Consider the following 22,924-nt stretch of genomic DNA (forward strand, 5'->3'; position numbering starts at 1 on the left):
TTAAGAAGGATAAATTTTAATTAGTCAAGACACATTAATAATTAATTCAACCCCCCCCCTTCTTAATTATTCCGAGGCCACTTGATCCAACAAGTGGTATCAAAGCAGGTTTCTTGAGAAAAGTTTCACAACTTCAAGATAAATGGCCTCTTTAAATTCTCTGTTTTCCAAAAGTAATTTCAGGTATAGATCAAATCTGAAATCATTTCAAAATCATGACGAAAACCAAGCTAACTTATGTCTCATGACAAAATCTCATGAGAACAATGAGGAAGAATCTGTAAGGAAGAAGTGGTACATCGACAGTGGATGTTTCGAGCATATGATGGGAGATGTATCCAAGTTTACAACCATTTCCCCCAAGAAAAGTGGACATGTTACATACGGCGACAACTGTTGGATCGAGTGGCCTCAGAATAATTAAGAAGGGGGGGTTGAATTAATTATTCCTAAACCTTTACTAATTAAAAAATTACTCTTCTAAGGCTTTTACTAAATTGTTAAGAGAATGAGGAGTAGAAGAGAAACTTAACAGAAAGAAAAAGCAGAAATTAAATGCACGGCGGAAATTAAAAGAGTAAGGAAGAAGGACACAAACACACAAGAGTTTTTATACTGGTTCGGCAACAACCCGTGTCTACATCCAGTCCCCAAGTGACCTGCGGTCCTTGAGATTTCTTTCAACCTTGTAAAAATCCTTTTACAAGCAAAGATCCACAAGGGATGTACCCTCCCTTGTTCTCTTACCTAGTGGATGTACCCTCCACTAGAACTGATCCACAAGAGATGTACCCTCTCTTGTTCTCAGTCAAACCCAAGTAGATGTACCCTCTACTTGTACCACAAAGGATGTACCCTCCAGTGTGTTAAGACAAAGATCTCAGGCGGTTAAACCTTTGATACTTTGTGAATGGGGATACAAAAGAATTCTCAGGCGGTTAGTCCTTTGAACACTTTTGTACTAGGGAAAGGGAAGCATCAAAAGAATTCTCAGACTGTGTCGTTTTGAATTCTTTGACAAGGGAGAAGGGAGACACAAAAGAATTCAGGCGGTTAGTCCTTTGTTCTTTTGGAAAAGGGAGAAGAGAGACACAAAAAGAATTCAGGCGGTTAGTCCTTGGCGAATTCTTTTTGGCAAAAGGAGAAGAGATGAAAAGAATGAATAGCACAAGTTTTCAAGGATTAGAAAACCAGAAAACTTTGAAAAGCTTTTGGTACAAAGAAGAAGAAGAAGTTCAAAGAGATTCAAGGCTTGTAAAGGATTGTATGAATAAGTGTTCAAGATTATTGAAATGCAAAACAAAGCCTTGCCTTTATAGACTCTTCATGTCTAGTCAAGACAACCATTAGAAGAGTTATAACTTTTAGAAAAACTTAAAACCAATTTGAAAAAGTCAAAAACCTTTTGAAGAGTTACATCTTTTGATTTACTCAGAAACAATCACTGGTAATCGATTACCAAATCAGTGTAATCGATTAAATAAGGCTTTTATGTGAAAGGATGTGACTCTTCACATTTGAATTTGAATTTCAACGTTCAAAGGCACTGGTAATTGATTACCAAAACATTGTAATCGATTACAGCTTTTTGAAATTAATTGGAACGTTGTAAATTCAATTTGAAAACTTTTTCAAAACAATTTTGCTACTGGTAATCGATTACAACAATCTGGTAATCGATTACCAGAGAGTAAAAACTCTTTGGTAAACATGTTTTGAGAAAAATCATGTGCTACTCAATTTTTGAGAAAAACTTTTCATACTTATCTTGATTAAGTCTTCTCTTGATTCTTGAATCTTGAGTCTTGAATCTTGATCTTGATTCTTGAGATCTTGAACCTTGAATCTTGATTCTTGACTCTTAACTTTCCTCTTGAGTCTTGAATTCTTCTTGATTCTATCTTGAACTCTTGAATTGTTCTTGATTCACTTGAGTTGTTCTTTGAGCTTTTTGTCATCACCTTTGTCATCATCTTTTATCATTATTGTTATCATCAAAACACCTTTGAATCACCTTTGATTCACCATGAAGCTTTGCTTCTACAACAACAACAAAGGAAAAATCATTGGAGTCGGCAAAATAGGTACGAGTTCCTCTACTCCCATTGAAAATGTGTTACTTGTAGAAGGTTTAAAGCATAGCCTATTAAGTGTTAGTCAATTATGTGATAGAGGATATAAAGTATCTTTTGATTCTAAAAAATGTGTTATCAAGCATGAGCATGACAAAGATATTGAGCATACTGGTTTCAGAGAAAAAAATGTTTACATGATTGATTTGAAACAAAAATCTAAAACTAATAAATGCTTTCTAAGTAAAGATAGTGATCCTTGGTTATGGCATAAGAGAATTGCTCACATTAACATGGATCATCTAAATAGATTAATCTCAAAAGACCTAGTTGTTGGTTTACCAAAATTAAAGTTTGAAAAAGATAAATTATGTGATGCATGCCAAAAAGGTAAACAAACAAGAGCATCTTTTAAATCTAAAAATATTGTCTCTACCACTCAACCATTACAACTACTGCACATGGATTTGTTTGGACCCTCTAGGGTCATGAGTTTTGGTGGTAGTTACTATGCATTAGTAATTGTTGATGACTATTCTAGGTATACTTGGACTTTATTTCTTACTCACAAAAATGATGCATTTCATGCATTTAGGAGACTTTCCAAAATCATCCAAAACAAGAAAAATCTCAAAATCATCTCCATTAGAAGTGATCATGGAAGTGAATTTGAAAACAAGGATTTTGAAATGTTTTGCGATGAACATGGCATAGAACACAACTTTTCTGCACCTAGGACACCCCAACAAAACGGTGTAGTAGAAAGGAAAAATAGATCCTTAGAAGAAATAGCTAGAACTCTCTTAAATGACACTCCACTTCCAAAATATTTTTGGGCTGAAGCTGTCAACACCGCATGTTATATTATGAATAGAGCCTTAATACGACCCATTCTTAAGAAAACCCCATATGAACTGTTTAACAATAGAAAACCAAACATTGCTCATTTACATATTTTTGGATGTAAATGTTTTGTCCTAAACAATGGTAAAAAAGCTTATGTAAATTTGATGCTAATGCGGATGAGGGCATCTTCCTTGGTTATTCCCTACATAGCAAAGCCTTTAGGATATATAACAAAAGAACCATGACAATTGAGGAATCAATACATGTTTCTTTTGATGAAACTAATATTACCTCTCCGAGAAAGGAGTTTCTTGATGATATTGCAGATTCTTTGGAAGATATGCACAATCAAGAAAGGAATCTAAAAAGGAAGAGAAATGAAGAAAACAAGGATGCTCAAGATGACATAGCCCAAGAAAATGATGATCTTCCCAAAGAATGGAAAACCTCAAGAAATCATCCTCTTGACAATATCATCAGAGATATCTTAAAAGGGGTAACAACTAGACACTCTCTCAAAGATTTATGCAATAAAATGGCATTTGTTTCTATGATAGAACCTAAAAACTTTAAAGAAGCCATAATAGATGATCAATGGATAGTTGCTATGCAAGAAGAGTTAAATCAATTTGAGAGAAATAATGTTTGGGAACTAGTTGAGAAACCGCATAACTACCCCATTATAGGAACAAAATGGGTATTGAGAAACAAACTAGATGAAAATGGTATAGTAATTAGAAATAAAGCTAGACTAGTTGCAAAAGGGTACAACCAAGAAAAGGGTATAGACTATGAAGAAACCTATTAGAAGCCATTAGGATGCTTTTATCTTATGCATCTATTATGAACTTTAAATTATATCAAATGGATGTCAAGAGTGCCTTCTTAAATGGTCTAATCCAAGAGGAGGTATATGTAGAACAACCTCTCAGGTTTGAAGACTCACAAAGATTAGACCATGTCTATAGATTAAAGAAAGCACTTTATGGGTTAAAACAAGCACCTAGGGCTTGGTATGAAAGATTAAGTAAATTCCTATTAGTAAAAAATTTCACTCAAGGGAAGGTAGATACCACCTTATCCATAAAGAAGAAGGATAATGATATCTTATTGGTACAAATTTATGTTAATGATATAATCTTTGGATCTACTAATGAATCTATGTGCAAGGAGTTTTCTATTGACATGCAAAGTGAGTTTGAGATGTCCATGATGGGTGAGTTAAATTACTTTCTTGGACTACAAATCAAACAAACAAAGGATGGGATCTTTGTCAACCAAGCAAAATATTGCAAGGAACTCATCAAGAGATTCGGAATGGAAAACTCAAAACACATGGCTACTCCTATGAGCACTAGTTGCTACCTTGACAAAGATGAGTCCGGTCAACCCGTTGATGAAAAGTAATATAGAGGTATGATTGGATCTCTACTTTACTTATCTGCAAGTAGGCCAAATATTATGTTTAATGTGTACATGTGTGCAAGATTCCAATCAAATCCAAAGTTTTCACATCTAACTGCAGTAAAAAGAATCATAAGATATCTCTTAGGAATAGTTAACTTAGGATTATGGTACCCTAAAAATTCTTTATGCAATTTAATAGGATAGTTAGATTCAGATTTTTCCGGATCTAAAACAGATAGGACGAGCACTAGTGGCACATGTTAGTTCATAGGGTCTGCTCTTGTCTCTTGGCACAACAAGAAGCAATATAGTGTAGCATTATCCACAGTCGAAGCAGAGTACATCTCTGCTAGTAGTTGTTGTGCACAGATCTTGTGGATGAAACAACAACTATCTGATTATGGAATTGTATTAGACCATATTCCCATAAAATGTGACAACTCAAGTGCCATAAATCTATTTAAGAACCCAGTCCTCCACTCTAGAACCAAGCACATAGAAATTAGGCGTCATTTTCTTAGAAATCATGTCCTAAAAGGTGACTGTGTTCTAGAATTTGTAGATACCAAAAACCAACTCACAAACATCTTCACAAAACCACTACCCAAAGATTCTTTCTACAACATTAGAAGAGAATTAGGACTTCTAGATGCTAGTGACTTAGACAAATGATTTGTTATATGTTATGATGTCTTAAGATTTATTTGATACATATGCTTTTATAATGATTTGTGGATAATTTATTATTTTTTATTTTTATAAGTTTCTCTTTTTTCTTGTATGAATACATTTCTTGTATGTTTATCCATTTGTGTATGATTTTATGTTACAACACACTTTGTCCTTTTTGATGTTGCCAAAGGAGGAGAGAAAACGGGTATTTTAGAAATCAAGATATTATATTTACTAAGTTTTTAAACTTAAGCATGAATTCAAAAAGAAAGGGGGAGAAAGAGATGAGTGAACGATAGAACAAAACTTGCATGCATTCTCTTGATTTCAGGATTGTCATCATCAAAAAGGGGGAGATTGTGGAAGCAAAGCTTTCCATGTTTATTTTGATGATGACAAAGACTCAAGTCAAGAATCAAGAGTCAAACAAGTTTCAAGAATCAAAGAGTCGTTCAATCAAGAATAAAGAACTTCAAGAAAAGATTCAAGAGAAGACTCAAGATATGCAAGAACTTCAAGAAAAACATCAAGATAAGTATAAAAAGATTTTTTCAAAAGAAAAGATTGAATAGCACAATTTGTCCAAAAGAATTTTTCAAAGAAAAATCTTTTACCAGAGTTTTTACTCTCTGGAAATCGATTACCAGAAGGCAGTAATCGATTACCAGAAGCCCAAACAGTTTTATAACTGTTTTATAAAGTACTAATCGATTACCATGGGCATGTAATCGATTACCAATGTTTTTAAACGTTGGATTTCAAGTTTCAAGAGTCACAACTTGTGATAAAACCTTTTCAAACTTGTGTAATCGATTACACAACATTTGTAATCGATTACCAGTGTTTCTAAACGTTTTGATTTTTAAATTTAAACATGAAGAGTCACATCTGTTGATGTGTAATCAATTACACTATGATGGTAATCGATTACCAGTGACTGATTTTGAAAAATAAATTGTCAAAAGTCATAACTTATAAAGTGACTAGTTTTCAAAAGAGTCACAACTTTTGAAGTGACTAGTTTTCAAGAGAGTCACAACTTTTAAAGTGATTAGTTTTGAAGAAATTGACAAGAGTCACAACTTTTAACTTGGTTTTTCAAGAGCCATCAAATGGCTATAAATATGTGACCATGACACGAATTTTACAAGAGAACTTTCTGATTCATTTCTCAACATCTTTCCAAAAGTTTTTGTTCAATACTTGCTTTGTCAAGAAAAATTCATTGGGCAAAAACTTGTGCTTATTCTATTTTCTTCGTCTTCTTTCCTTCTCCCTCCTGCCAAAAGAATTCGAAGAACTAACCTTCTGAGAATTCTTTTGATTCATTCCTTCTCGCTCCTGCCAAAAGAATTCAAAGAACTAACCGTTTGAGAATTCTTTGCCCAAACACTGAATTCAAAGAACTAATCGTCTGAGAATTCTGTGTAAGAAGCGGGTAGCTTCTTGGTTGTAATAGTGAACACAAGGGAGGGTACATCCTTTGTGGCTCTTTGCTTGTAAAGGATTTTACAAGGTTATTGGAAATCTTAAGAACCGTGGGTTACTTGGGGACTGGACATAGGCACTGGTTGTGGCCGAACCAGTATAAATCTTGTGTTTGCTTTCTTCTTCCCTACACTCTTAACTTTTCCGCTATGCACTTTTTATTTCCGCTTTAATTTTGTCTAAGTTATTGTTTCTGTTCTTTACTTTCTCATAACTTAGTAGTAAAGCCTTATTGAATTTAGTAATATTAAGAAGGATAAATTTTAATTAGTCAAGACACATTAATAATTAATTCAACCCCTCCCCCCCCCCCTCTTAATTATTTCGAGGCCACTTGATCCAATAATAATCACGCTTAGACACTTATGGACTACCTCATCCCTACCTTAGGGAAACCAATACCATCCAACTGCCTAAGCTACCAATAGAAGTCACATTTGATTTCAAGCATGGGTTCTTATAGATCTTGGAGAATAATATGTTTAGTGAGCTTCCCATGAAGATCTGATTTTTAGGAAGTTCATCAAGTTGACCAACATAGTGAGACAGAACCATGTGCAAGCAGAATACTTCAATCTTTATGCCTTTCCCTTCTCTATTAATGGGAATGCATGGAACTAGCTATGTTCACTGCCAGAGAATAGTATCACTACGTGGAACTAGTGCCCAAGTACCTTTTTAAGGAGATATTTCTCTCCCATGAAGAAGGATCAGTACATCAAGGACCATTGGAAACTTTTTTGTGCAGAAGGAGTAAAAGAGTCTACCTGAAGCCTAGGAAAGGTTCCAAGAGATGATTAGAAGTTGTCAACACTATGGCATTACTCAACAGAAACCGGTCCATATATTCTATGGTGGAGTGTCCTTACATAATAGGACAAGCTTAGATGTTGCTTGTGGAGGAAACCTCATGTTAAAGCCCCCTATTGATGCCATCAAAATCATTGAAGATGTGCTTTAACCCCTACAACAACTTAGGAGATAGGAGGATTATGAAGAGGGGCGTCAATCAAATAAGGAAAGATGAATCCCAAAATGGATTGGGAAAGTAGATGCAAGCAGTATCATTGAAGAAGACACTCATGAGAGCTCAAGCTCAAGTCCTCAATACTACACCTTCATTCCTAACTTGTGATAAATGTGGGATTGTGCATGGGCCAAGAGAATGCACTATTGATGGCAAGCTAGTTGTAGCTAAGGATGAGATCAACTTTATTAAGGGAGTAAACAATTATTATAATCAATACCCTGACAATTTCAATCAAGGACAGGGCTTCAGGCAGAGTCGGGGAATGTTTAGGTCTTAACCCATGCAGAATCAAAGTCATAGACAAGAGGAGAGACAACCTGTTCCTCAAGAAACCATGCTTTAGTACATGGCCCAAAATGATTAGAGACTAAAGCAGGTGGAGTCTCAATTGACTAGTATGCAATCTTTCTTGTCACAAAGGCAATCAGACGTCCTTCCTTCATAGACTGAACTCAATCCCAAGGAGGAAGTGAATGTTATGACTACTAGGAGTCAACAACCTATGACAAAGCTAAAGAAGGAGAAAGTCACTCCACCACAGGAAAAAAAGGCTCTAATGGAAGAGAGCCAAGAGACAGACAAAAAGGGTGAGAATAAGGTATTGACACCTCCTTATGTTTGTTGTTGAGATTGGGATGGGAGGAAAATTGGTACTAGTGAATCATAACCCCTAGTCACTCTTATCATCACTTAAATCTCTCTTTGCATTATTTTATTTGTTTTCTTCTAAAAACAAAAACCATAGAAATGTTTAAATCCTCTTTTTAATAACCTCAATTGTTAGTTTAATAAACTTGACTACTTGGGAATACAATTGGTCCTTTGGGTTTGATATCCGGACTTTCTAGTCCACTATTACTACTATGTAAGGTACACTTGCCCTTGTGTGAGCCTTACATATTTTACGCATCAATAGGCTAAGAGTATTTTGATAACTTCAAGTCTTGCTACTGGTGCAAAGGTTTCCTCAAAATCAATCCCTTCCTATTGATTATAGCCTTGAGCAATCAATCTAGCCTTGTTTCTAACCACTTCTCCTTCTTCATTGAGCTTGCTCTTGAACACCCACTTGGTTCCAATCACTAACAGATTCTTAGAAGGGGGAACAACATTCTAGACCTTGACATAGTTCTTCTTCCATAGCAATCACCCAAGAACCTTCACTTAGTGTTTCATCAATATTTTCAGGCTCAATGGTTGAGAGAAGAGCCATCATTCCTTTTTCTTTATTTAGATAGGCTCTAGTTTTGACTTCAAAAGATATTTTTCCAATGATTAGATTTGGAGGATTGAAGAAACAAATCTCCAATCTTTGGGCATATCAAATTTTGTTTTTTGTTATGAGCTTTGCCTTTCTGAACTATGCTTTTATAAGCTACCTCAGAAAGGTATTCTTTTCTTTTCTTTGGGCTTTTTGAGCAAAGTTCAGTGTTCTAAGTATGTTTGGTGATCTTTGTTCTTTCTAGTTCTTCTTCTAGATCTGCAATCCTTCTCTTCTCAATTGTATTATCATGTTCATCAATCACAACATGCATACTTTCTTCTACAACTTGAGTTCTTGGATTGTAGATTTTGTATGCTTTAGAAGATAAAAAATATCCAATCAAAATTGTTTTGTTTGATTTCTCATCAAACTTCCCAAGGTTTCTTTATTGTTTAAAATATAGTGTGTACAACCAAAAATGTGGAAGTGTGATACACTTCGTTTTCCTCCTTTCCAAAGTTCATAAGGAATCTTGTTAAGAACCTTTCTAATATAAGCTCTGCTTAGAATGTAGTAGGTTGTACAGGCAGCTTCTGCCCAAAAATAATTTTGTATACCAGACTCACTAATAAGTGTTTTGGCCATCTCTTATAAGGATCTATTTTTTCTTTTCACAACACCATTCTGTTGAGGTGTTATTGGATAAGAAAATTTGTAAGAGATGCCATTTTCATCAAAGAAGTCTTAAAAAAAAGCATTTCAAATTCTCCCCCATGATCACTCCTTACAAAGATAATTTTTAAATATTTTTCATTCTAAACTTTCTTACCGAAATTTTTGAATGCTTTAAAAGACTCGTCCTTATATAAAAGGAATAGAACCCATGTGAATCTAGAGAAGTCATTAACTATCAGAAATCCATATCTCTTTCCACCTAGGCTAAGTGTTTTAGTTGGTCCAAATAAGTCAATATGCAGTAACTCTAGGACCTTTTAGGATGATACAACATTTTTAGAGTGGAAACTAGATTTGGTTTGTTTACCCTTGACACAAGCCTCACATATTCTATCTTTATCATACTTAATGATTGGTAGGCCTCTCACTAGGTTGTTTTTAGAAAGCTTAGAAAAGGTTTTCATATTAAGGTGATCTACCCTTATATGCCATAGCCACTGATTAGTTTCAAAGGTTGCTAAATATTATTTGCTTGCTAAAGATTCTAGACAAATCCTATAGAGGTTTCTATCCCTTATACCAAAGAATAGGACCTTTCCAATTGATGCTTCTTTAATTAGACAGACATTGGGTTCAAACTTAACTTCATAGTCATTGTCACGCAGTTGACTTATGCTTAGAAGATTATGTTTCAACCCTTTTACATAATAAACATTTTCAATTTAAGTTAAGTTTCATTTACCTATTTTACCTACTCCTTTGATTAGGGCTTTTCTAGTATCTCCAAAAGCAGCAAACCCACCATTATTTCTTTTCTCAAGGCTGAGGAACTTGCCTTTGTCTCCAATCATATGCCTGGAGCCTCCACTATCCAAGAACTACAACTTTTCCTCTTATTATGGAGCAAAGATTCCTTATCTTTTTCTGAGCCTACCATGAGACATAGGTTGTTTGTATGTTCTTCATCTTATTTTGAGGATGACAAGTCTAAATCATCCCATGTAGCCATCATTGCCTTTTTCCTTGAATCATTCCACTTGAAGTCTTTCCTAAGGAAAAGGTAGTCAGTTTTGATGTGACCAAGTTTTCTTGCACTCAAAGCATCTGATTTGTCTAGAACTTTCTCCTTGTTGGAAGTCTCTTCTAGAGAAATTTCTTCTTGGCCTTTTCCTTCTTCTAAGCAATCTTTGCACTCTTTTGGTTAGGAATGCTAGTTCTTCTTCATCCTCCTCGAAAAGCTCATCATTATTGTTCTTAGCATAAAAAACTACTACTGAGCTTAGTGTTTTGGATTGATGCTTGGTCTTGGTTTTCTGAGAAGCCTTGAGAACTATAATCCTTCCTTTTTGTAGTTACATCTCATGCATTAGCTCTTGTTCATGAACTTTCAAATCAAAGAACCAATAAGTTCATCCATAGCCAAAGTTTTCAAATTCTTGGCTTCTCTTATGGTAGTGACTTTTGATCTCAAGATTTTTGGGAAAACTCCTTAGAATCTTCTTAATCCTTTGATGTGTTGTATATTTTCTACCAAATCATTAATTTCATTTGCTATAATAGTGAATCTTGTGAACATATCTTCTACCGATTCATGTTCTTGCATTTTAAAAATTTCAAATTTGTAAGTTAAATATTGACCTTTGAGTCCTTTACCTGATATATGCCCTCACGCACTATTCTGAGTGTGTTTCAGATTTCCTGTGATGTTTCACACTCTTCTTTTGTCATATTCTAATCTAGTCGAAGCACATGTCAGAAAAAGCATGGCTTTAGAGTTCAAAAGAACTCTAGCTCTCTCATCTAAAGTCCATTCTTCTTTTAGTTTATCTATTTCACCTCCAGCTTGATTTCTCTTCTTTGGTATGAAGGGACCAATCTATATGATGTCCCATAAATCCATATCCCGAGACTCCAGGAATCGCTTTGTTTTGCCTCTCTAATAGTAGAAGTCTTGTCCATTAAATCCATGAGCCTTGTTGGTTGAAGCACTTTCAGGTATAAACACTGTTGGAGCTTGTCCAACCATCACTTCTTACAGGATCTTCCTCTCACACTGTCAAGTTAAAGCCACTTGAAGTGACAAAAATACCACAAGAAGGGGGATTGAATTGGGGTTTTGAAAACTTTTTTATGTTTCTTTTGAAATAAAGGTTTTTAAAGATAGTTTAGAATACGTGAGTTCAGAATGAAAAGTTGTTATGAGCTCAAAATGGAAATTCAAGTTGCTCAGAATGAAAATGCAACAATTCTGGAAAAATAATTCTTTTATAGTTTAAGATTTTCGTTTCAAAGATAATTGCTTAATAAAACCTTTTGGTAAAACAATGTTTGGTTTTGTTGTTAAGTTTGGCAAGATAACAAATTTAATGATTTGGGCAAACTGATTTGTGCAAAGTAGAGTAAAGGAAAAGAGCAAGAAAGGGTGCACAGAGGATTTTTATACTGGTTCACCCCAACCTTGAGATATGTTCAGTCCACACCCTTAAAGATGATATTTCACTAACACAAATAGTTCACAACTGGACAACCACTATAAAATAGAGGAGATAACACTCACACTCTACTCAGGTTCACATTAGGGCACAAGATTACAAAGAGGTTTCTCTTGAAACATCCATACTCAAGGTCTCCTCTGTAGGCGGTGGTGTTCTTTGACATGAACAAAGCTTAATTTTTTTTCAACATCTTTAAAGATCGAATAGATGTATAAATAGGATGAAATTAATACCCAACATTTGTTTGCAATAACTATTTGGTTTACAACATTAAGAAACATTTTATTCGATGTAGATGGCATACACAATCTATTTGCCCCTACCTTCATGCCTTGAGCATTCTCATTTGGTCAAAATAGAAGTATACAAAAAATAAAAATTGAGCTTGTGGGGGAGAACTTAAGTGAGGAGCTTTACTTGTGACTAAGCCTCGAAGCAAGATTAGTTCCATAGCCGGTCCAAAGGACTGAAGCTTGTGGGTCTATCTCAGGATCCCACCAAGGAGCCAAAGGCCTTAATTATAGTGGTTGAATTGAACAAAAAAAAACTACATAATAGATGACCATAGTTACACTTAACGGTCATAAAGATGGGTATAGTTACAACCTATATTGGTTTTATGCTGAAATTTCAAAGTCATTCGGAAATGAAAGGTAACAATCAACTTAAACCTAAAGAAAACTTCAAATATATAATAGATCATGTTGATTAAACTTCAAGATGCAAGTCATCATAATAAAGCTCTAGCCTTTTCATATAGTTGTTGTTCATAGTGTCATTATACTTTGTTTTTTTTATGTTTACTATATTAGAATTTATTGTTTGAATAAGAGATCACCTAGTTCTTCAAGAAATAAATTACCCATAAAATTAAAGTTACCTTCTGCCTTGAGATTTTCTTATATTGTCCAAAATGGTTGAGGTCCACTAGGGACCTAAATAGCAACAATGTTAGCCAATTGCAGTAACACAAAGATAACATTAGACACACAACCACCAAAAACAATGAGTAACAAATTATTAGAATCTAAAAAAATAGGATGCGAAAACCATTTGTACACAAATGTAAGTTTGAATTTGAATTTTAATACTCATGATGAAATATACTCGGATTAGAATGTATTGATATATATATATATATATATATATATATATATATATATATATATATATATATATATATATATATATATATATATACACCAAATAATTATTGTATTTGTATATATTTTTTAATTTCAGGTTGTATATTCATTGATAATTTCAAGTGGTAACTTTTAAATAAAAAAAACAGGCACATAATTTTAGAAGCAACATACACTACTCAAGATTTTAAGCCCTTTCAGGAATAAAATTATATTATCTTATTCTAAATACATAATACAATAGCAAACCTCAAATGAAAATCAATGGAAAATCAAACTTAATTCATATATTTAAAAGTATTTATTTACTATACTTACATAAAAAAAAAATCTATCTAGTGTAGCATATACTAAAATATTAGATAGAATATATATTAGTGTGATAAATTAATTTGAATCAAAATATATATAATTATATTATTAATTTGAAGGTTTTTTTAAGAAGAATTTGAATGCTGCTAATCATAAAAGTAATATATAATATTGATTGCTATTTTTTAGAATAGTATTACACTAAGTTGTTAAATATTAAATGTTGGAACAAATTAAAGTAACATTCTTTTATCTTTACTCTAGTTACCCATGTATTTCCTTCTTATTTTGATCTATATAAAATTCCTTATCTTATAGCCATTCTATGTACTAGTACCCCCAATCCCTTAACACCATCAGTTCCATTAACTTGAACAAATCATGTATTTTAATAAAAGAAATTTTTTAAAATATCCTTCTCTTCTTTCTAAACAGTCATTAAAATGATAATCAAATATTTATTCCATAATACAATCATATTGGCTCAGACATTTCATCAAACAGGTCGAATGCATGTCGGTTAAGTCACCCAAGTCCTCTTAAGTAATCAACAACGAATGGAATAAAAAAAATTTCAGACTTGTTCAACAATAAAGGAAGAACAACAAGAACACTAGTGCATGAATTAAATCAAATTACGAAAAAATAACATAAGAATACAAATTTTGTCTCAGATCCAGCAACAAAAATACCCAAAAATACAGAGTTGGTCACACAGACATAAAAAAAAATTATGAAAAAAGAACATAAGAATACAAATTCCCCCCTCCGTCAGCCTCACCCAAGACAACCTCTAGAAAATCGCCGCCTACAAAGTTATGTTTGGTCCTCGGCCTCGGCACCGACTCTCTCCCTTTGCCATCGAAAGGATTAAAACGAAATAAAAAAAAAAAAAAAAAGATCTGATCACCCCATCGCAAGGTTGCAGAAGTTCTTTTTCTTAATCAGTTGCAGCAGAAGTTGTTTTAGGAGGCTGGTGTGTTGTGAAGCTTAGAAATTTTGGGAAGGAGAATCCTTATGGAAGAGGGTAATTTCGGGTTTTAATAAAGAACATAAAAGTTATTGTAAATCTGTATTAAATAGGTTAAATGATCCTTTATCTTAATTATTTTGTTCAAAATATCATTTATCTTTTAAAAAAATCATTTTAATCTTTTTTGTTATTTTAAAGATTCAAAATAATCATTTAATTATTTAAATATATTTAAAATGATCATTATCTTAGTGTTTTTTAACATGATCATTTATCTATAAGTTTTCGAAGGAAAAAGTTAAATATATTTAAATAATTAAATGATTATTTTGAACAAGATAAATTATTATTTTAAATTTGTTTTAAAAAATAAAATATCATTTTAAATAAAATAAATAAAGCAAATGACCAAAACGATCGCTTAGCCTATTAAATACAAACTTTAACTTAACATTGTAGTATGAGAGATGATGCCAACTAAAAGGTTTTAAAAGAAGGGTACATGTGTAATTAGCAAAAATTTAAGGAAATATTTTTGTAATTTGCTTTAAAATATTTTACATTTACATTTAATTTATCAAATCAGTGCTAACGTCTTGTTCATATGTTTTACAATAATTATTTTACTCCCAATTTATTTTGGCACTCCACCATAGGCCAAAATTGTCTATACTGAAAAAAAAAATTCAAGATAAAGATTCAAGACATTCCCCGAATCATGCGTGGAAGAAAACGGCATGGCATTGTGCAGCAACGCGAGAGAAAGGAGGATGGCATATTCCCATATATGAATTGGAATTAGATTCATATTAAAAGAGCATTAAACTTTGTTGGACTTTTAGGAGATCCTTATAAAATATTAATATAATCACCAGGAAACACATTATGTTAGATTATCAAAAAGGGTTGAGAAAAAATCTGAACCATGATAAGCATCGATATTCATGAGTCTGAGGAATTGTTGATTTTGTGTTCTTCCTCAGCCAAATCACTGTTTTACTTTTGGAACCTTAGGTTTTTCGTCAGATAGATTGAAGAGAATACAATTCCTGATGTGTTGGGGACCACAACCTTGCTTTAGGTTTTAACCTGTTAGAGTTCTCATTATTTTCTAATGGGCCAAACTGGTTTTCACTTATCAAGTCCATATTAATTTCTAATGATAATCCAATACACTCACCAAATTAGATCACTTATATTGAGCCCATAAATGTAAATAACTAATATAAATGACAAATATAATATGTAGACCACACTAATTAATTAATTAGGAATTATAAAATTTCTAACAATCTCTCACTTGAGCTTCATATTAACTTTAATCAGTTATATTGCAAAAGTCTTTAGGCGCGCAACAGTATGTTATTTACTTTTAAACTTTCCTTAAACAATCTGGTCCATCTTATATAGTAACACAAAACCATTGCAGTTTTCTTCATAATCCAACATAATTGAACCACAACGATCACCAATGTCACATATACTTGATGACATAGATCAAATATGGATAAGTGGCATGAAAATAACATGCAATGTGATCTCATTCATGTTCATGTCCAACTAGTCCAAAATTTATTCTTTATAGAAATCAATCCAAACACAATATAAATATTGCAAACAAAAACAAACTTATAATGAAATAATAAACTTCAACTTTATTTCTGCAGAAAATCCAAAAACAACATGTTTGTAAACCGTAAGATATGAAACATAAATAAGACTCTCACTAAACTAAGGTACTATCAGGAATTATACCTATATGAGTAGTGTGCTCATGAAAAACTTTAAGTGTCATACTTTTAGTAAGTGGATCAGCTAGCATGGAATGAGTTCCTATATGTTCTATACAAATCTATTTTTTTAATTATTTATTTAACAACCAAATATTTTATGTCAACAAACTGTTACTTGATTGAATCTTTAATAATATCACTAATATATTGTCCCAATAAACACCCCATGACTACTTAATATTGGCAACAACAGGCAAACCAGTTACAATAATTTAATAATCATAAATTCTAGTATGATGTCTCATAGCAAAATATTAACTCCACCAACACGGTTAAATGTGATCCTTATGTGGAGTGATTGCTATTAAGACATTCCGAAAAAATCGAAGCCAGAATACCCAATGATCTCTAAACTTCTAGACTTTCGATATGAAAACATGTAGTTTCTTGTTCTCTTCAATTAACGCATAATGCGCTTTACTACTTTCTAGTGTTGCATACCAAGATTACTCATATATCACCTTAGGACTCCTATAAAAAATTATTTCAAGACAATAAAAAAAAAACTTAAGCATACATGATAAATTGCAATATAACTATTTTGCAACAATAAACCATATGATGATAGTAGGATGTCATCAACATATAATACCAAAATAATAAATTTACTCCCACTAAAATTTTTAGCATATAAAATCATCAACCAAATTTGCCTCAACACCATAAGAGATAATCTTGATGAATTTCGTAATATCATAGATGATAGACTTGTTTAAAAACATAAATGGATTTCTTTAGTTTGCATACCATAGACTTTAGATAATTCTAAACAAGATTTTTCGGTTGCACTGTATAAAGTGTTTCATCAATGTTTCTATTTAGAAACATAATCTTTACATCCATCTATGCAAAATAATTATCAAAATGATCTACAGTGTCATTATAGTCCTAAGAAAGTCTTTCTAAGAAATCAAAGAAAAAGTCTATTTGCGATCAATGTCTTCCTTCTGGTAAAACTTTTGGCGACTAGACAAACTTTATATATCTCAATATTACCCACTGAATCCTTTTCGACTATAGATATTTATCTATAACTTATGGGTTTCACACTTTCAAGTAATTTGAAGATATCCCAAATGTCATGTTCAACCATTGATTTTATTATATCATTTATGGCATCAACCCACTTGAGAGTTAGAGCATAATATCACTTGACTAAGGTCAATTAGACCTTCTCAGTCAACCTAATGTCATATTCATGTTCTTCAAGAAATATAACATAATCATATCAAATTACATTTTCTCTTTATCTAGTGGATCTTCTTAATGACACTTCTTGAGGCTATTGAGTTTGAACTTTAGATGGTGCTTGAGAGAGAATCTCAGTGTTGTCTTGCTTTTAATAATGTTAGGAGTAACATCATTATTTAATTACTATATCTATTTCTTGAACAATGGTAAGTACAAAGACTTACCTATTGTCAATAACAGATTATTCTTTAAAGAAAACACTCTTTATGTTTCCTTCCCCTCCAAACTCAATTTCCTCAAGGAGTCTTGCACGTCTCAAACATGCGAAAACTGTAAATGTAACAAAAATAATTGTAACTAATTATCTTTAAGTCCAACTTACCTTCATGCAGCCTATAAGGCATTACTTCGGCTGGACATCCCCAAATGTGCAAATGCCTAATGTTAGGATTTCCCTGGCTCACACCTAATAGGGGTTCTTAGTGACTACTTTAATTGGTACCCTGAAAAGATATAAATTGCATTCTTTAATGTCTTTCCCCAAAGTGACTTTGGTATAGAAGAATTAAGCTTCTTACCATATTTGTACAAGTCTAGTTTCATCATTCTGCAACTTTGTTCATGTTAGGTTTGCCTAACATTACATGTTGTAAAACAATTTCACAATTATTGAAGAAAAACACATCAAACGTTGTACCTTATGTCATATCTACCATAGTATTCCCCACGGTCACATTTGACAACCTTAATTTTCTTTCTTTTTCTTAGTTGAAGTTTAACTTCAACTTTGAAAGACTAAATGTTTAGAGACCAAAACTTCTCATAATTTAAATAAAGAGGAATCATCTATGAACATAATAAAATACAATTGTTCATTGCATGAATCCATAAGGAATAGAACACAAATATATGCATGTATTAGTTCTAAGACATCCTTATTTCTTTCAACACCTAAATTCAATTTTGTTTGTTTATTTTTCCCTTTATATACTCAATATAGACTATAAGGTCCAACCAATATAAAGGATCTATAATTTCCTATAACACAAGCATTCAAATTCTCTATTAAGAGATATGACTTAAGTTCTTATGTTATAAAGTAACAAAATTCTCATTTAATTTTAAGTTTTGTACCACCCAAAAAACTGTTTGCAATAGGAACACTCAAATATCCATAAAAGAACTCATAACTTGCCACATTTGAATCATACAAGAGACTAACTTTATTATTTCTAATTGAACAAAAATAATTGGATTTGTCCAAATTAGAAATAAAATTTGATTTAATAAATAGCTCAATATATGTCTCAACCAAATTCAAATGAAATTGAGTCTTTTAAAGCAACATAAAAGTTCTCATAGTTTCAACTATAACTTTATGTCATTGCTCACATAGAAGAATCTTTCATTATCGCTTGATGGATGACTCCATAGGTAGCATTGTGTACACGTGCTTTTGTGAGTAGTAGAACCAAAATCTACCCACTAACGTTCTTTGGTACAAAACTAAATTAACTTTAAAACAAACAAAAATGAGAAGTTTATCATTTTCACACACTAAACAATGTCAATGAGACTTTTTTTTATATGCCTCATCCTACAAAAGCAAAAAGGATAGCCATTATCATGTTCTCTTGCTTCTTCTCTAGAAAAAAGAAAAAATTATGCAATATCTTCAACTTTCAACTGACTCCCCTCAAACTCTAAATTTTTTATATGCAACTTTGAGATTTAAATAATATGAGTAATTTAAACCATAGTAGTAACAACAACAACTAAAATAGAAAACAATAAACATACAATGCACAAATAATCTTTATGGTAAATTTCAATACTCAAACATGATACCTAGCGCACCATTAATCCTCAATCTTTGGATTGAAAAAGACTAATTGTAAGTGGTACTCTCAACGCATTGATCAAACATTGGTGATAAGTTCTGTCAAATAAAGGTTATCTTTGGACACTCCATTGCTCACATGGAAAACTTATATGATGATTATTCCAGTCAAATAATGATTGTCTTTGAATATTTCATTATTCACATGGAAAATCACACCATTTACAATCGCCGCATGTTTACCTTCATAAACATGTAATTATTTTGTCAAATTGTGTCTTCCTATGGGCCGAACATAATTTGCATGAATAATTTCATGCAACATCCATGTAAATTCAATCAAATCAAATTACGCAACAGAAATTACTTTGGCAACATGTTGTTTCAATCAATTTGACAAAAAAATACAAGACAATTTAATATAATAAATGAGAGGTCTTAAAATTAGACAACTTATACATATAATTTAGTTATATAAAAACATATATAACAAAACATGCGAATATTTTGCAGAACACACCCATCACTAGATACCTAGCATAACATTAATTCCTAGAGAAATTAATTTGTAATTGGTACTCTCAACATAATGATCAAATATTGACAATAAATTATGTCAAATAATAGCCTTTCTTTGGACTGACTATTATCCATATGAAAATACCTTTATAATTGTCACACATTTATCATCACATGTACAAAATATTATTTTACCAAATTGCGTCTTCCTTTGGGCCGAATATAATTCACATAAATAATTTCAAACAAAATTTATGCAATTTTAATTAAATCAATTTTAACAATAGGGATTACTTTTACAATATATCGTGTCAATCAATTTAATTAAAAAAATACTAGACATATAAATAAATGGGAATGATCTGTTACTGTTAAATTTACACTCAATCATAATAGCAAAAAATATAAAACATTAATTACGGCAAGTAAATATCATATCCTTAAATTATATTTAATGCTATAATTGATTTATACTTAAAATACCCCAAGTAAATATTTTATCCGTAAATAACGTAACATTATCACAAATTTATGAAAGGAATTAAAAAAATTCATGTATAAATTCCTAAAAGAAATCTTTAAAAGATTTTATATGAATAAAATAATAATAAAATTATACATAAAAAATATTTCCATAGTACTGATTTATGTTTGTGATGTTTGTGCAATGCACCTTGAAGACCAGAGAAACTTCACTTCACCTTTAATTTTAATTTGCTCCCACGTTAGAAAATCAAAGTTATATAAATAAAATATATAATAATGTTTCTCCTTTAATTTATTAGCATGACAAGAAACATGAAGCATAAATTTTATCCAAAAGAAAGTGAAACAAACCAATACACTATTAGATGACATTAAAAGCCAATCATCATAAACCATGATCAGGAAAACAACAAAGTAACATTTTTTTGACGAAACAGAAAAAGCAACCCAATTCCTACAAACCAATATATTCAAAACAAAAAAACTTTAATTCCTAACCATCTAACAATAATGGTGGCTCTGATACCACTTGTTGGATTTTTAGGGGATCCTTATAAAATATCAATATAATCACGAGGAAACACATTACGTTAGATAATAAAGAGGGATTGTGAAAAAATACCTGGATTCATGATAAGCAGCAGAATTGATGAGGCTGAGGAACTGTTGGTTTTGTGTTTTTTCTCAATCAAATCACCGTTTTTCTTTTGGGACCTTAGGTTTCTCGTCACATGGGAAGAATAAAATACAATTTCTGATTTGGTGTATTGGGGACCACAACCTTGGTTTAAGTTTTAACCTATTAGAGTTTTCATTATTTCTTAACGGGTCAAACTGGTTTCCCACTTATCAAATCCATATTAATTTCTGATGGTAGTCTAATAGACTCACCAAATTAGATAACTTATATTGAACCCATAAATATAAATAATAAATATAATATGTAACCAAAACTAATTAGTTAATTAGGAACTATAAAATTCCTAACAAAATTTACATTATTTTGTTTGAGTTGTTCATTATTCATTAAAAAGTGTAAAAAATAAAAACTTTCACGTACCATATGTTTTTGTACTGTGTTATACTTTTAATTATTTTGTTTGAGTTGTTCATTATTCATTAAAAAGTGTAAAAAATAAAAACTTTCACGTACCATATGTATTTGTACTGTGTTATACTTTTAATGTGTATCAAACACACCCATAATATATTACATTAATGTTCAAATGCATCCGTTCAAGATAATAGTTAATGCAATTAGTGGTATTCTTTGTTAAGGGTGGTAATTAGTAATATTCTAAATCATTTGACTTTTAGAAATATTCAAATATGGATGCAAGGGAAAAATATGCTAAATATAGTCTCATCATTTTCAAATACATCCTTTATATGTTAAATATTTTTCATTTGCATTTAATGCATGGATTAAGACAATATTACATTAATGCTCACTGAATCAGTATTCAAGACAATAGTTAATGCAATTAAGAATATTCTAAATTATTTTGACTCTTAGAAATATTCAAATATGGATGCAGGAGATAAACAACACAGTCTCGCCATTTTCTTATATATACAGGCCTTTGACAAACATATTCCACAAAAAAATAAGATGGACATTTCACGGAATTCTATGGTTAAATTGACATTCTTATTTGCTTTCTTTATCATTGCATCAGGTGAGAAATCACGCTTTTCATGTACTCACTGTTTCCCAAACCAATGAGTCATGCAAGTCCCTATATAGTTTCATTACATTATTGTGATCGATTGTGATTTTTTACTCAAAAAATTTACCTTGAAATATTTTACATGCTACATACAATGTTACTCTTATGCTGATGTGTGTTGTTTCTTGATGCAGATATGTGCATGAAATTGGAGGCAAGAGGACCCATTGCGCATTGGAACTGTGATAACGACTCGCAGTGCCAATTTACTTGTCCAACTTGTGGTTGCAGATGCATAAACACATGGTGTCAGTGTCCAACACCACCTTTCACCGATAATATTCATATTCAAGCACCCGAAATTGAGTAATTACGGGATCTCGTGTTGTAATTATCTATGGATTAATGGATGACAATAATGAAAAATTCACACGGAAGGGTTTTTTATTTATTTATTCATTTTATTCATATGAAATGGCTGCATCCCGTTTTCCTCTATCTAAACAATACCTCATGAATTTTAATAAAACTTGGCTTAATTGTAAGACCAGTTCCCTATTTTACATGTTTAACCAAATTGATTTTCTTATTTTTAAATTCACTAGTCTTTCTTAATAGATTAGAACTTTAAAAATACTTGAGGAAAGATTAAAACAATAACTTTTAGAGTATAAAGCACACTTCTTTATCATTACAATCAAACACTCATTTAAATATTTAGTACAAAATATGATATTAATATAGATTTTTTGCAAAAATAATTCAAAATTTAAACTTTATTATTTTTTTTATAATCTTATATATTATCATTTAAAATATAATATATAAAATTAAATTATATTTTCTCATAAATTAAAATATGTATACTTATATAAGTTTTACTTTTATTTTATATATTATATTTTTATAATCTTATGATTTTTTATCACATTGTTTAAAATTTATTTTATACAGTAAAGATATAATATAAGTTTTATCTTTAATGTATATTTTTTTATATAAATTAAAATTTCATAAAATGATAATATTTTATTATCTTTTATATATATATATATATATATATATATATATATATATATATATATATATATATATAATTTAATGAC

This window comes from Glycine max, chromosome 4 (assembly GCF_000004515.6).
Source record: "Glycine max cultivar Williams 82 chromosome 4, Glycine_max_v4.0, whole genome shotgun sequence".
In the NCBI taxonomy this organism is placed as follows: domain Eukaryota; kingdom Viridiplantae; phylum Streptophyta; class Magnoliopsida; order Fabales; family Fabaceae; genus Glycine; species Glycine max.